The 12022-nt window shown below is 43.5% G+C and overlaps 1 long non-coding RNA gene across 4 annotated transcripts in view; it reads right to left on the reverse strand.

The window, feature by feature from the left end:
• The window catches only part of LOC126100608 (uncharacterized), an 807357-nt gene that overhangs the window by 599245 nt on the left and 196090 nt on the right, over window positions 1-12022 (reverse strand). For all 4 annotated transcript variants that reach the window (XR_007522189.1, XR_007522190.1, XR_007522187.1 and 1 more), the window contains one exon: window positions 1897-2004. This is a non-coding gene — a long non-coding RNA (uncharacterized LOC126100608). The remainder of the gene's footprint in view (window positions 1-1896; window positions 2005-12022) is intronic.

Consider the following 12022-nt stretch of genomic DNA (forward strand, 5'->3'; position numbering starts at 1 on the left):
CTTTACTGAGCAAATATCGAAATACAGTCTCATCCACTCGTAAGTAATTTATATATAAGCCTTGAGGTCCTCCACTTACAGTTCTCGTAACAAATTTTGCTAAATGCTTTTATTATCTCGACGAAGTACCTATGGCTTCATCGAGGTTGTTTCCTATTTTTCCTCTGCTTTTCTTCCAAATACACACACAATGCAATTGTGGTACCAGCAAATGCAATAACAAGTTGTGTCCGCCATCTTGAAATTTGACGAAAAATATGACGACAGTGTAATACCCCTTTTAGGCGCCATGTCAAAGATCTTTGTCAAAAAAATTTGACGAGTATTTCCCGTATTTCTTTGTCAAATATGATAGTGTAATAACGGCCTAAGCCATCGTCTCATATTCTCATAGGTGCAGCCGCGATAAACAATGAAGGCACCGTCTTCCTCAATTAGCGGTTCTCTAAATTCGGCCAACAAGGATCCACTGAAGCGACGTGTGCTTTTTTTTTCTTACTGATGCTGCCATTTAAGTTGCCTGAATATCACAGTTACACTTCCGTTTGGACTATACTGAACTGCTGCATCTCGGAATTCGCTCGATGTTTACCGTCATGCTAACATGATAAGCGTTGTAAACATCGAACTGGCCAGATTAGGGCCCTGTATGGGAGGATTGGCGTTTCACGTCCCTTCGAGGACGAGGTCATTAGAAACTGAAATCACGACGTGACTGAACAAGGATGAGAAGGTAAATCGATCGCGTCCTTCTCAAGGAAAATCATCGCGGTATCTACCTCAAGCTGTTTACGGAAGCCACCGAAGTCATAATTCTCGGAGGCCGGTTGGGTACTTGACCACTGCTCCTCTTGACACCGCGTCCAGTGCCGTAACTAAGGCACACCGTCCCAAACCTCTCTCGACAAATATTTGTTTTCCATTCGACTTGCCTGCTACTGATACCACGTTTTCGTCACACTTCTATCGGCTACTGCTTCTGCCTCTGACTATTTAAACTCCAGGTACTTACCACTTACCTTGCGGTTCGAAACTATCGCGCTGTCGCTAGCATTGTATTGCATGCATCCAGATATGAAAACTGCTCCCATGTAGTGCATTATGTGGAAATAGTGTCTAGTCTACTGCGAGGTGTTCTACAGTCATTTCATTAATCTGAAAAATGTTTTATAGCTTGAACCCGATTGAATTAGACCCCCAAAGACTAAATAAGTAGGCGTATCACATGGTTTAAATATTCCTCGACCTTGTCTCGTATAGCAAGTAGCCAGATAAACGATCTGGGTCGGCCAGTGTGGCCACGCGGTTCTAGGCGCTTCAGTCTGGAACCGCGTGACCGCTACGGTCGCAAGTTCGAATCCTGCCTTCGGCATGGATGTGTGTGATGTCCTTAGGTTAGTTAGGTTTAAGTAGTTCTAAGTTCTAGGGGACTGATGACCTCAGATGTTAAGTCCCATAGTGCTCAGAGCCATTTGAACCATTTTTGAAACGATCTGGAAGGCGAATTTCAGATGACACTTCGTTTGAAATAACTAAGAAGGAACTGTCTTGCGCCGGCCGCGGTGGCCGAGCGGTTCTAGGCGCGAAGTCCGGAACCGCGCGACTGCTACGGTCGCAGGTTCGAATCCTATCTCGGGCATGGATGTGTGTGACGTCCTTAGGTTAGTTAGGTTTAAGTAGTTCTAAGTTCTAGGGGACTGATGACCTCAGATGTTAAGTCCCATAGTGCTCAGAGCCATTTTTTTGAACTCTTGCCACTCAGCACTCCGTCCACAATAAAAGGATGTAGTAAAAATCAAGACTCACGTGAAAGGTGCTATAAGAGTATAAATAAACAAGAATCGTGCCCTAGATATTGAGGACCGGCGCCGCGTGCAGCTAGTAGTGACTGATTACCTGGTGCCAGTGGGTTGCTACTGCAACACCCTCCATTGCCGATAGAACGTAAAACCCGATGACTTTGGTCAGCACGAACTTCAGGTCGACTCAGTGGCGACGAATCATCTGAAATGTAACAAATATTTCAGTGTGAGCGACATTAGACGAAGAAGTGGGGTTGGGAGCACTTGATGCATTGGTAACGATATAATAAGAAAAAAAAGATACCGTAACACCAATAAAGTAATTGGCTGTCTTCGAAACCATTTGGTACGCACTGAGAGAAAGAAATTTATTCATTCATCAATGTAAAAAATGGTTCAAATGGCTCTGAGCACTATGGGACTTAACATCTATGGTCATCGGACCCCTAGAACTTAAAACTACTTAAACCTAACTAACGTAAGGACAGCACACAGCACCCAGCCATCACGAGGCAGAGAAAATCCCTGACCCCGCCGGGAATCGAACCCGGGAACCCGTGCGTGGGCAGCGAGAACGCTACCGCACGACCACGAGATGCGGGCTCATCAATGTCCTAATAAGTTATCACAGACGGTCTGGTCTGCTGCAATTACCAAGTTGATGAGGAACAATCACAATAAAATAAAAATTACTATGTGGTGGCAAAGGACAATATGCGACACTAAATTGTACTCTAATCTAGATTTTATGCAGTCGCAAGCAGTTCAATCTAAAGACTGAGATTTCCTCAAGGCCCAACAACACAGACATTCACTTTCATTACGTTCTTGTCGACTTTAGGAATAGCATTTAACACAGATGCACCAGGGCAAAGATGTCAGATTAAAAGGAAGAAAGAAAACGGAAATAAATAGGTTTAAGGAAGGCGCAGATAGTGTTGACACTGTGGCAGAAATACTGATTCGCTATTGCAAAGAAGGAAAACCGCTGGGGTATGCTGACAGAGAAGCTACGCCAAAGACAACAGATCCCCTCCTGAATGCAAGGTGGTTTTCCATAAGACAGAGGTTAGTGGGTACTATCTTCCTGAGTCTTGTGACTGCAATAGAGAAAGATTTAAAAGGTTCCGAGTTCGAGTCTCGGTCCGGCACACAGTTTTAATCTGCCAGGAAGTTTCATATCAGCGCACACTCCGCTGCAGAGTGAAAATCTCATTCTGGAGAAAGATTTAGTTTTAAGCATAGATACATCCAAGGTGCGGAACTTACCTGATCTTGTACTTAAGGAATGATGACAATTTTTTGATATGCGAGAAGAGGTTCTCAGGACACAAATGACTAAGGAACGGAGTAAGAAGACAGAGAGTCTGGAAACCACGCCGCCTATCCAGTCATATCCGGTCTATTTAAGGATAGCAAGAACACCGAACGTTACGCGTATTGTTTTATTCAAGTATTCGTGGCTAGCTCCCGTCTACAGTTTTCACAGTTTTCGTCTTGTTGAACTACGTTACAGTACTAAAGGTTCGGCACTACTAAAAATTTGATCAGTTTTCCCTTTCTTTCGCGTGGAATATTTGTGTAAATTTTTTGATTTCATGTAGGCAACAAATAGTTTCCTGCACGCTATTGCAGTTTGTTCTTATCAGTTTAAATGATCATCCGAAACGTTGTCGAGGTCTTTTACTATACCGTAAGGTGGCTTGCGGCATATCGATAGTTGGTTGGGTTGATTTGGTGGAAGAGACCAAACAGCGAAATCATCGGTCTCATCGAAATACGCAAGGATGGGGAAGGAAGTCGGCCATGCCCTTTCAAAGAAACCATCCAGGCATTTCCCTGAAGTGATTTAGAGAAACCACGGAAAACGTAAATCAGGGTGGCCGGACGCGGGATTGTACCGTCGTCCTCCCGAATGCGAGTCCAGTGTGCTTACCACTGCGCCACCTCGCTTGGTTGAAATTAGATGCAATTTGAGCAGAGTCCCACTCTGCTTTACGGCAATGTCCCCTGATCGACTTTCGGTGCGACATAAGGATAATTTGCGACATCTTAGGGTTTAAGGTTGGACCTTGGTTTTGTGAGCATAATAACCCTGAAAGAATGGTTCGGTGTGGGGTGGCGGAAGGGAGAAGTGGACTGCAGTTGTCGCCGTGGGGTTGTGAACCACTGCGGCTGCGGCGGGGACGGAGCGTCTCCGTCGTCTCTAGGCCCCCGGTTGACATACAATACAATACAACTACCGCAACCTACATCTTTCTGAATCGGCTTAGTGTATTCAAGCATTGGTCTCTCTCTGCGATTTATACCTCTCACACTTGCCTCCAATACTAAACCGGTGATCCCTTGATATCTCAGAATGTTTCCTACGACCAATCAATTTTTTTTAGTCAAGGTCTGCCACCAGTTTCTTATTTCCTCAATTTGATTCAGCACCTCTTCATTACTTATTCGATATACTCATTTAATTTTCAACATTTTTCTGTATTACCTCATTTCAAAAACTTCTATGCTTTTCTTGTCTGAACTGTTTATCGTTCACGTTTCACTTCCATACAAAACTGCACTCCGTATAAATATCTACAGAAAAGACTGTCTAATACTCAAATTTATGTTCAGTGTTACTGTAACATATTTCTCTTCAGGAACGCTTTTCTTGTTGCTGTCGGTCTGCACATTATATCTTCTCAACTTCGACCAGTCGTCAGTTGTTTTGCTGCCCAAACAGCTAAACTTGACTACTACTGCTAGTGTCTCATTCATAATCTAATGTTATCAGCTTCACCTGATTTATTTCGGCTACATTCGACTATCCCTCTTTTACTGTTGTTGATGTCTATCTTCTAAATCTTTTCAAGACGCTATCCGTTCCGTTCAACTGCTCTTCCAAGTCCTTTGCCGTCTCTGACAGACTTACAATGTCATCAACAAACCTGCAAGTTGTTTTCCGTCTTCCTGAACTTTAATTCTCCTTCCAATTTCTCCTTTGTTTTCTTTACTGTTTGCTCAACGTACAGACTGAATAACATCGGAGAGACGTTACAGCCCTGCATCACTCCCTTATGAACTACTGCTTGCATTTTATGCGCTTTGTTCTTATCACTAGAGTCTGGTATTTGCTCGAATTGTAGATAAGTAATGTGGTCTAATCAACATTGTCAAAAGCTTTCTCTAAGTTTATAAATGCTGTAAATGTAGGTTTACCACGCGTGTCTCTACATTTCTCCCGATTCCCAACAGATCTTCCTCAAGATCAGCCTTTACCTGTTTTTTCAACTTTTTGTACGTAATTCGTGTCATTGTTTTACAACCATGACTTTATATAACTGATGGTTCGCCAAAATTACCACCTGTCGGCATCTGCCTTCTATGGAATAGGAAACGGTACAATCTCCTTTATGTCTGACGTTACTACACCTGTCTTATACGTCTTGGTTACAAGATGGAGTAGTTTCGTCGTGGCTGGCTGTTCGACGGATTTAATAATTCCGAGAGAACGTCCATTTCACGAGACTTGTTATCACTTAGTCCTCTCAAACCTCTGTCTTCTCGCAGATCTTCTATATATTTATTCCTGCTTTCAGCCATCCTTTCTTTGGTTAGTAAGAGGTGTAGTGTACATGACGAATAATCAGAACGTCCTGGGTCCTACGTTCCAGCCCAGCCATTGCTTAAATTACGAATAAAAATCATCATCAATGGTGGCTGAAGACCCGCGGTATAAAGTGTCACACTCGTACTGCCACCGATCTTGTCAAACAGGAGCGGAGGAGCGAACAGAGCTTTAGGGCACCCTCTTGCCCATGCGGTGGGAAACTGCACCTCAAAGGCGTTAGAGTCAATAATGATCAACAGCATGAGGATTGAGAAGCCAATGGAAACCACTACATTAAAGACGTGTTGCCTGTAACAGAAAAAGTGGCATGATGATCTCTCCATTGGCAAAAGATTGCGGATTAGTCCCCCGTCCAGATTTCTGGGAAGAGACTGCCAAGGGGAGGTGATCATGAGAAAATGAATGAATAACCAAAGAAAGGATAATGTTCTTCTAGTCGCGGAGTGGAATGTCAGAAGTTCGAACGTGCTAGGGAAGCTAGAAAATCTGAAAACGGAAATCCAAAGGCTCTGTCTAGATATTGTGGGGGTCGGTGAAGGGGAATGGTGGGAAGTTAACTATTCCTAAAAACTAAACGCCGTCCGAACAGGTCTCGGAAAGTCCATCGGCACCGGCCGACCGCCATGTCATCCTCAGGCGACTGGCGTCACTGGACGCGGATGTGGAGGGGCATGTTGCCAGCACACCGCTCTCCGGTCGCTGTTACCTTTCGTGACCGGTGCCGCTACTTCTCAGTGAAATATCTCCTCAGTTGGCCTCGCAATGGCTGAGCACACCCCGTTTGCCAACAGCGTTCGGCAGACCGGATGGTCACTCATCCAAGTGCTAGCCAAGACCGACAGCGCTTAACTTAGGTGATCTGACTAGAACCGGCGTTACTACAGCAGCAAGGTCGTTGGCTGATAAAACTGCTGCTCAGACGAATATAGGTTAATGTCAACACCAGCAGAAAATGGTGTAACGGGAGTTGGATTCGTTATGAACAGAAAATAGGGTAGAGAGCGAGTTACTTCTAACGGTTCAGTGACAGGATTGTTCTCATGGAAATAGGCAGCGAACGAACTCCAACAACAACAGTTCAGGTACTAATGCCAACGTCATACGGAGAAAATGAAGACAATGAGAAAGTATATGAGGGTGCTGAACAGGTAACTCCGTATGCAAAAGGAGATGGTAACCTACTAATCATGGAAGATTGGAATGTGACAGAAGGAAAAGGAATAGAAGAAAGAGTTACGGCAGAATATGGGATAGCTAGCACGAGTGAGAGAGGAGTATGAGCAATCGAATTCTGCAATAAATTTCAGTCAGCAATAGCAGATACACTGTTAAAAAATCATGGGAGGGGGAGATCTACTTGGAAAGGGCCTGGAGGTACGGGAAGATTGCTATTCGGTCACATCATGGTAAAACAGAGATTTCTAAATGAGATACTGGATTATACAATGAAGGCTTTCACGACCGGATGTTTCAGCTGCCGAGAATTCTTCCGGGCTGTATGGCCGTGGTCCATGGAACACTTCTATCCCTGACGTTTCGGCCAAAGCTACGTTGGACATCTTCGGAGGCAAGACTCAGCACAACCAGGAGCACCTCCGAAGATGTTCAACGTAGCTTTGGACGGAACGTCAGGAATAGAAGAGTTCCTTGGACCACGGCAATACAACCCGGAAGAATTCTCTGCAGAGACTGGATTGTGAGGCATACCCAGGAACAGATATAGCCTCAAAGTACAGTTTAGTAATGATGAAGATTAGACTGAAGTTGAAAAGAATCGTACGGAAGAATCAGCGAGGAAGGAAGTAAGATACTGAAGTGCTGAGGAAGGATAAGACAAACACAGGTACTAGGAAAGTGACTGTGAAGAAACCTTGGGTAACAGATGAAATACTTCAGTCAATCGACAAAAGAACGGAGTACAAAAGTGTTCAAGAAAATTCAGGAATACAGAGATATAAGTCACTTATGAACGAAATAAAATGGAAATGCATGGAAACTATGACGAAATAATTGCAATAAAATACGAAGAAACCGAAAAAATGAGCGTCTGAAGTATTGTTTCAGCGTATAGAGAAGTCTAAGCAAAATTCCACGAAGTTAAAAGAAAGGGCAGCAACATTAAATGAACCATCATAAGCTCAATATTTATTGCACAAAAACATTTTGTCAGTATATTGCACGACTGTGCGAGGCCAAGAACGGCGCAATGCTACAATGCAGTACTCATGCCCGGGACGCGTCAATGAATACTCTGCCTCTGTACCGAACATGTCGGTGGTCGATGTTATAGGACTCGCGTGAACTGCGTGATTGAAGTCGCGACGTGCAACAAAAAGAAAAGCAGGAGCAAGCGGCGATGGGCGAAAAAGAGGTTTGCAAGGCGTTCTGCACACGGCCGTACTAACATGCAGGAGATCAAATGAGTATCGGAAATTTTTAAGGATGAGCGAGGAATGTTTCAACGAATTGGTGAACTTCGCTACATAGGATGTACACAGAAAAGATGCTGTTCATGTACTCGGCGGATTTCACTTTCCACTATTTGGAAGTGATCTATACACCTGAAAAGAGTAAGATACGTTATTATAGAGGACCGGCAAGCAGTGTTATGTATTTCTGCAATAAATAAATATGCAGCTGCAGGGTTCTTTCCCTGCACTCAAACACTTTTGCCGAATGTTTCTACAGCTGTTTACTGAATAAGTATTACGTATGTAACAAAACTACTCTCTGAATCCAATTCAGCAGGTGATCCCTTTCATCTGTCTTTCCTGATGTATTCACATGCAAATGACGCCACTGTAACAGTTGTTTGCATGTCTGCAGATCACGAAGTCTTGGCAGAACTGCCGTGTACTGCACAATGCCATCTCTACACTGTACGATATTTCGCGCTATATATTGAGCGCGCGTCAACATTTTTGAAGCTCTACAATTTCCTTCAACATATTGCGCAAACCGCCAACACCGCTCTCAGAAGGTTGAAGCGGTAAGGACCCTTTAAGAAGTCAATGGGAATTCCACTGCTAGGGGCAGAGCAGAGAGCGGACAGATGGAAAGAGTACGTTGAATGCCGCTACGAGGGGGAGACGTGACAGAAGAAATCGGACTCGATATTGAAGACGCGAGAGACCTACTGTTAGAGTCAGAATTTAACAGACCTCTGGAACACTTATGATCAAATGAGGCACAACGGACTGCTATCATTTCTTCGCAATTTATTTAATCATTTGGGAACGTGGCAAAAAAGCAACTATTAAGTTGGAGTATGGAGAAATACCATCAGACTTCTGAAAAGATATCATCCACACATTGCCGAGGATAGAAATGGCACACAAGTGCGATATCTATCTCACATTTAGCTTACCGGCTCATGCATCCAATCTGCTGACAAGAATAATATACCGACGAATGGAAAAGGACAATGAAGATCTGTTAGATGAAGATCAGTTTGGCTTTCAGATAGGTAAGGGCACCAGAGAGGAAATTCGGATTTTGTGACCGATAATAGAACCAAGAAAAACCAAGACACATTCGTAAGTTTCTTAGACCTGGAAAAAGTGTTCGAGAATGTAAAATGGTTCAAGACAAGAATGCAATCTTTCGTCTTTACTGTTCAATCTTTGCATTGAAGAAGCAATGACAAAAATAAAAGTAAGATTCCAGATTTGGTTTAAAATTCACGGTGAAAGAATATAAATGACAATATTCGCTATTGACACTGCTATCCTCATTGAAAGTGAAGGTGAATTACAGGACTTGGTGAATTGAATGAATAGTCTATGGAGTTGAAAATATACACTGCGAGTAAATCGAAGAGAGACGAAAGTAATGAGGAGCAGCAAAAACGAGACTAGCTATTAACAATAAAAGAAATGGCCCGCAGCGGATACACATGTTCCCGTCAGATCATCGAAGTTAAGCGCTGTCGGGCGTGGCCGGCACTTGGATGGGTGACCAACAGTGCCACCATACGTTGTACTCATTTTTCGAGATGCACACAGCCTCGTGATGCCAATTGAGGAGCTATTCGACCGGACAGTAGCGGCTGAGGTCAAAGAAAATCATCGTAACGACCGGGAGAGCGGTGTGCTGATCCCACGACCCTCGTATCCGCATCCTCAGCTGAGGATGACACGGCAGTCGGATGGTCCCGATGGGCCACTTGTGGCCTGAAGACGGAATGCTTTATTAAAATCAAAACTGGGAACCATGAAGTAAATGAAGTGAAGGGATTATATTACCTTGAGAGGAAAATATTATGTAACAGACCAAGCATGGTGGAAATAAAAAGCAGACTAGCAAAGGCGAAGACGGCATTCCTGGCCGAGATAGGTCTACAAGTATCAGACATGTCTGAGGATGTACGTTTGGAACACAGCATTGTTCGGTAGTGACTCATGAACCGTGGGACAACCAGAAAGAAATAGAATCGAAGTGTTTGAGAGGTGTTGCTGAAGGAGGATGCTGAAAATTAAGTGAAAACGGAACATATGGAAAACAGTGACAAGTAGAAGTGATAGGATGATAAGACATGACGCCTTAAGACATCTGGGAATAGCTTCCGTGGTATTAGAGGGAGAAGTCTAGGGTAAAAACAGTAGGGGTACACAGAGATTGGAATTCATCCAACAAATAATTGAGGATGTGAGGCAGCCAGCCGCTGTGGCCGAGCGGTTCTAGGCATTTCAGTCCGGAACCGCACTGCTGCTACGGTTGCAGGTTCGAATCCTGCCTCGGCATGTATGAGTGTGATGTCCTTAGGTTAGTTAGGTTTAAGTAGTTCTAAATCTAGGAGACTGATGACCTCAGATGTTAAGTCCCATAGTGCTTAGAGCCATTTGAACCACTTGATGTGAGGCACAAGTGCTAGTCTGTAATGAATAGGTAGGCGAGGGTCATATCAAACCAGTCACAAGACTGATGAAAAAGAACAACAACAAGGAGGTCGGATTGCCATCTTCGCTCCTGATTTTCATACAGATGCTTTTCTTTTGTCCAAAGGTATCTGCATCTATCTTTCCCATACTCATACACGCTTCTACAGTCTTACATTTCTGGTGTAGCCATTACTGCTTTGCCAGTTTCCACTTTCTGTCAGTTTCATTTTTAGTCGTCTATATTCTGTTCTACCTGCTTTATTTTCTGCATTTTTAAATTTTCTCGTCTCGTCAGTTAGATTTAATACCTGTGTCTTATCAAAGGATTTCTATTGTTTCTACTGGGGCTTGACTTTTTTTTATTTGATCCTCCGCTGCCTCCATTAATCATCTGTTTAGCTACACATTCGTCTTCTATTGTGCTCCCTGTTCCAGTCTGTCGTAACTCAAATCAGCATTTGAAACTCGCCAAAACTCCTGGTTCTTTCAAATTATAAGGCTCCATCTTCTCAGTTTTCTACATTTCTGCAATTTCTTTAGTTGTAATCTGCTGTTCATCACCAATAAATTATGGGCAGTCCACATCTGCCTCTGCAAATCTTATGCACTCATAAATCCGGTTTCGAAATCTCGGTTTTACCGTAATGTAATCAGTCTGAAACACTCTTGTGCCTCCAGCCACGTGCCTTTCACGTGTACAACATTCATTAATGATTTTTAAAACAATTATTAGCAATGATCAAATTGTCCTAAGCGCAAAATTCTAACACATGGTTTCCCCTTTCACTCCTTTCCCAGTGTCCAATGTTCTCCTACACTTTTTTCAAAAATGGTTCAAATGGCTCTGAGCACTATGGGACTTAATATCTGTGGTCATCAGTCCCCTAGAACATAGAACTACTTAAACCTAACTAACCTAAGGACATCACACACATCCATGTCCGAGGCAGGATTCGAACCTGCGACCGTAGCGGTCACGCGGTTCCAGACTGAAGCGCCTAGAACCGCACGGCCACACCGGCCGGCTACAATTTTTTCATCTGGTCCTTTGCCCACTACAGAATTCCAGTTCACCACCAAAAAAATTTTCACCTCTTTTTAACTATGTGAATACTTATTTTTATCTCAACATAGATTGTTTCAGTCTCTCGATCATCTGCATAAACAGTAGCAATATAAACTTATAGTACTGTGGTAAGTATTGGTTTTTTCTCTATCTTGGTTATTACAATGCTGTTCTTAGTAGTATACCCGCATTTCTATTTTCCTATTCATTATTAGGTCTACTCCTGCATTGCCCTATTTGATTTTGTATTTATCACCCTGTACTGACTTGATCAGAGCTCCTATTTTCCTCCTACGCGCTTCATTAATTTTCCCACTGTGTCTAAATTCACCCTATCAATTTCTCTTTGTAAATTCTCTAACCTATTCACCCGATGAAGGGATCTAACGCACCACGCACCGAATGGTGGAAGGCGAGTTCTGTTTCCCCTGCTGGCCGTGCGGTTCTAGGCGCTACAGTCTGGAACCGAGCGACCGCTATGGTCGCAGGTTCGAATCCTGCCTCGGGCATGGATGTGTGTGATGTCCTTAGGTTAGTTAGGTTTAATTAGTTCTAAGTTCTAGGCGACTGTTGACCTCAGAAGTTAAGTCACATAGTGCTCAGAGCCATTTTTTATTTTTGTTTCCTCTGCTGACGTCATCCTCCTGAGCAGTCACCG

The sequence above is a fragment of the Schistocerca cancellata genome, chromosome 9, assembly GCF_023864275.1.
Source record: "Schistocerca cancellata isolate TAMUIC-IGC-003103 chromosome 9, iqSchCanc2.1, whole genome shotgun sequence".
Taxonomy (NCBI): domain Eukaryota; kingdom Metazoa; phylum Arthropoda; class Insecta; order Orthoptera; family Acrididae; genus Schistocerca; species Schistocerca cancellata.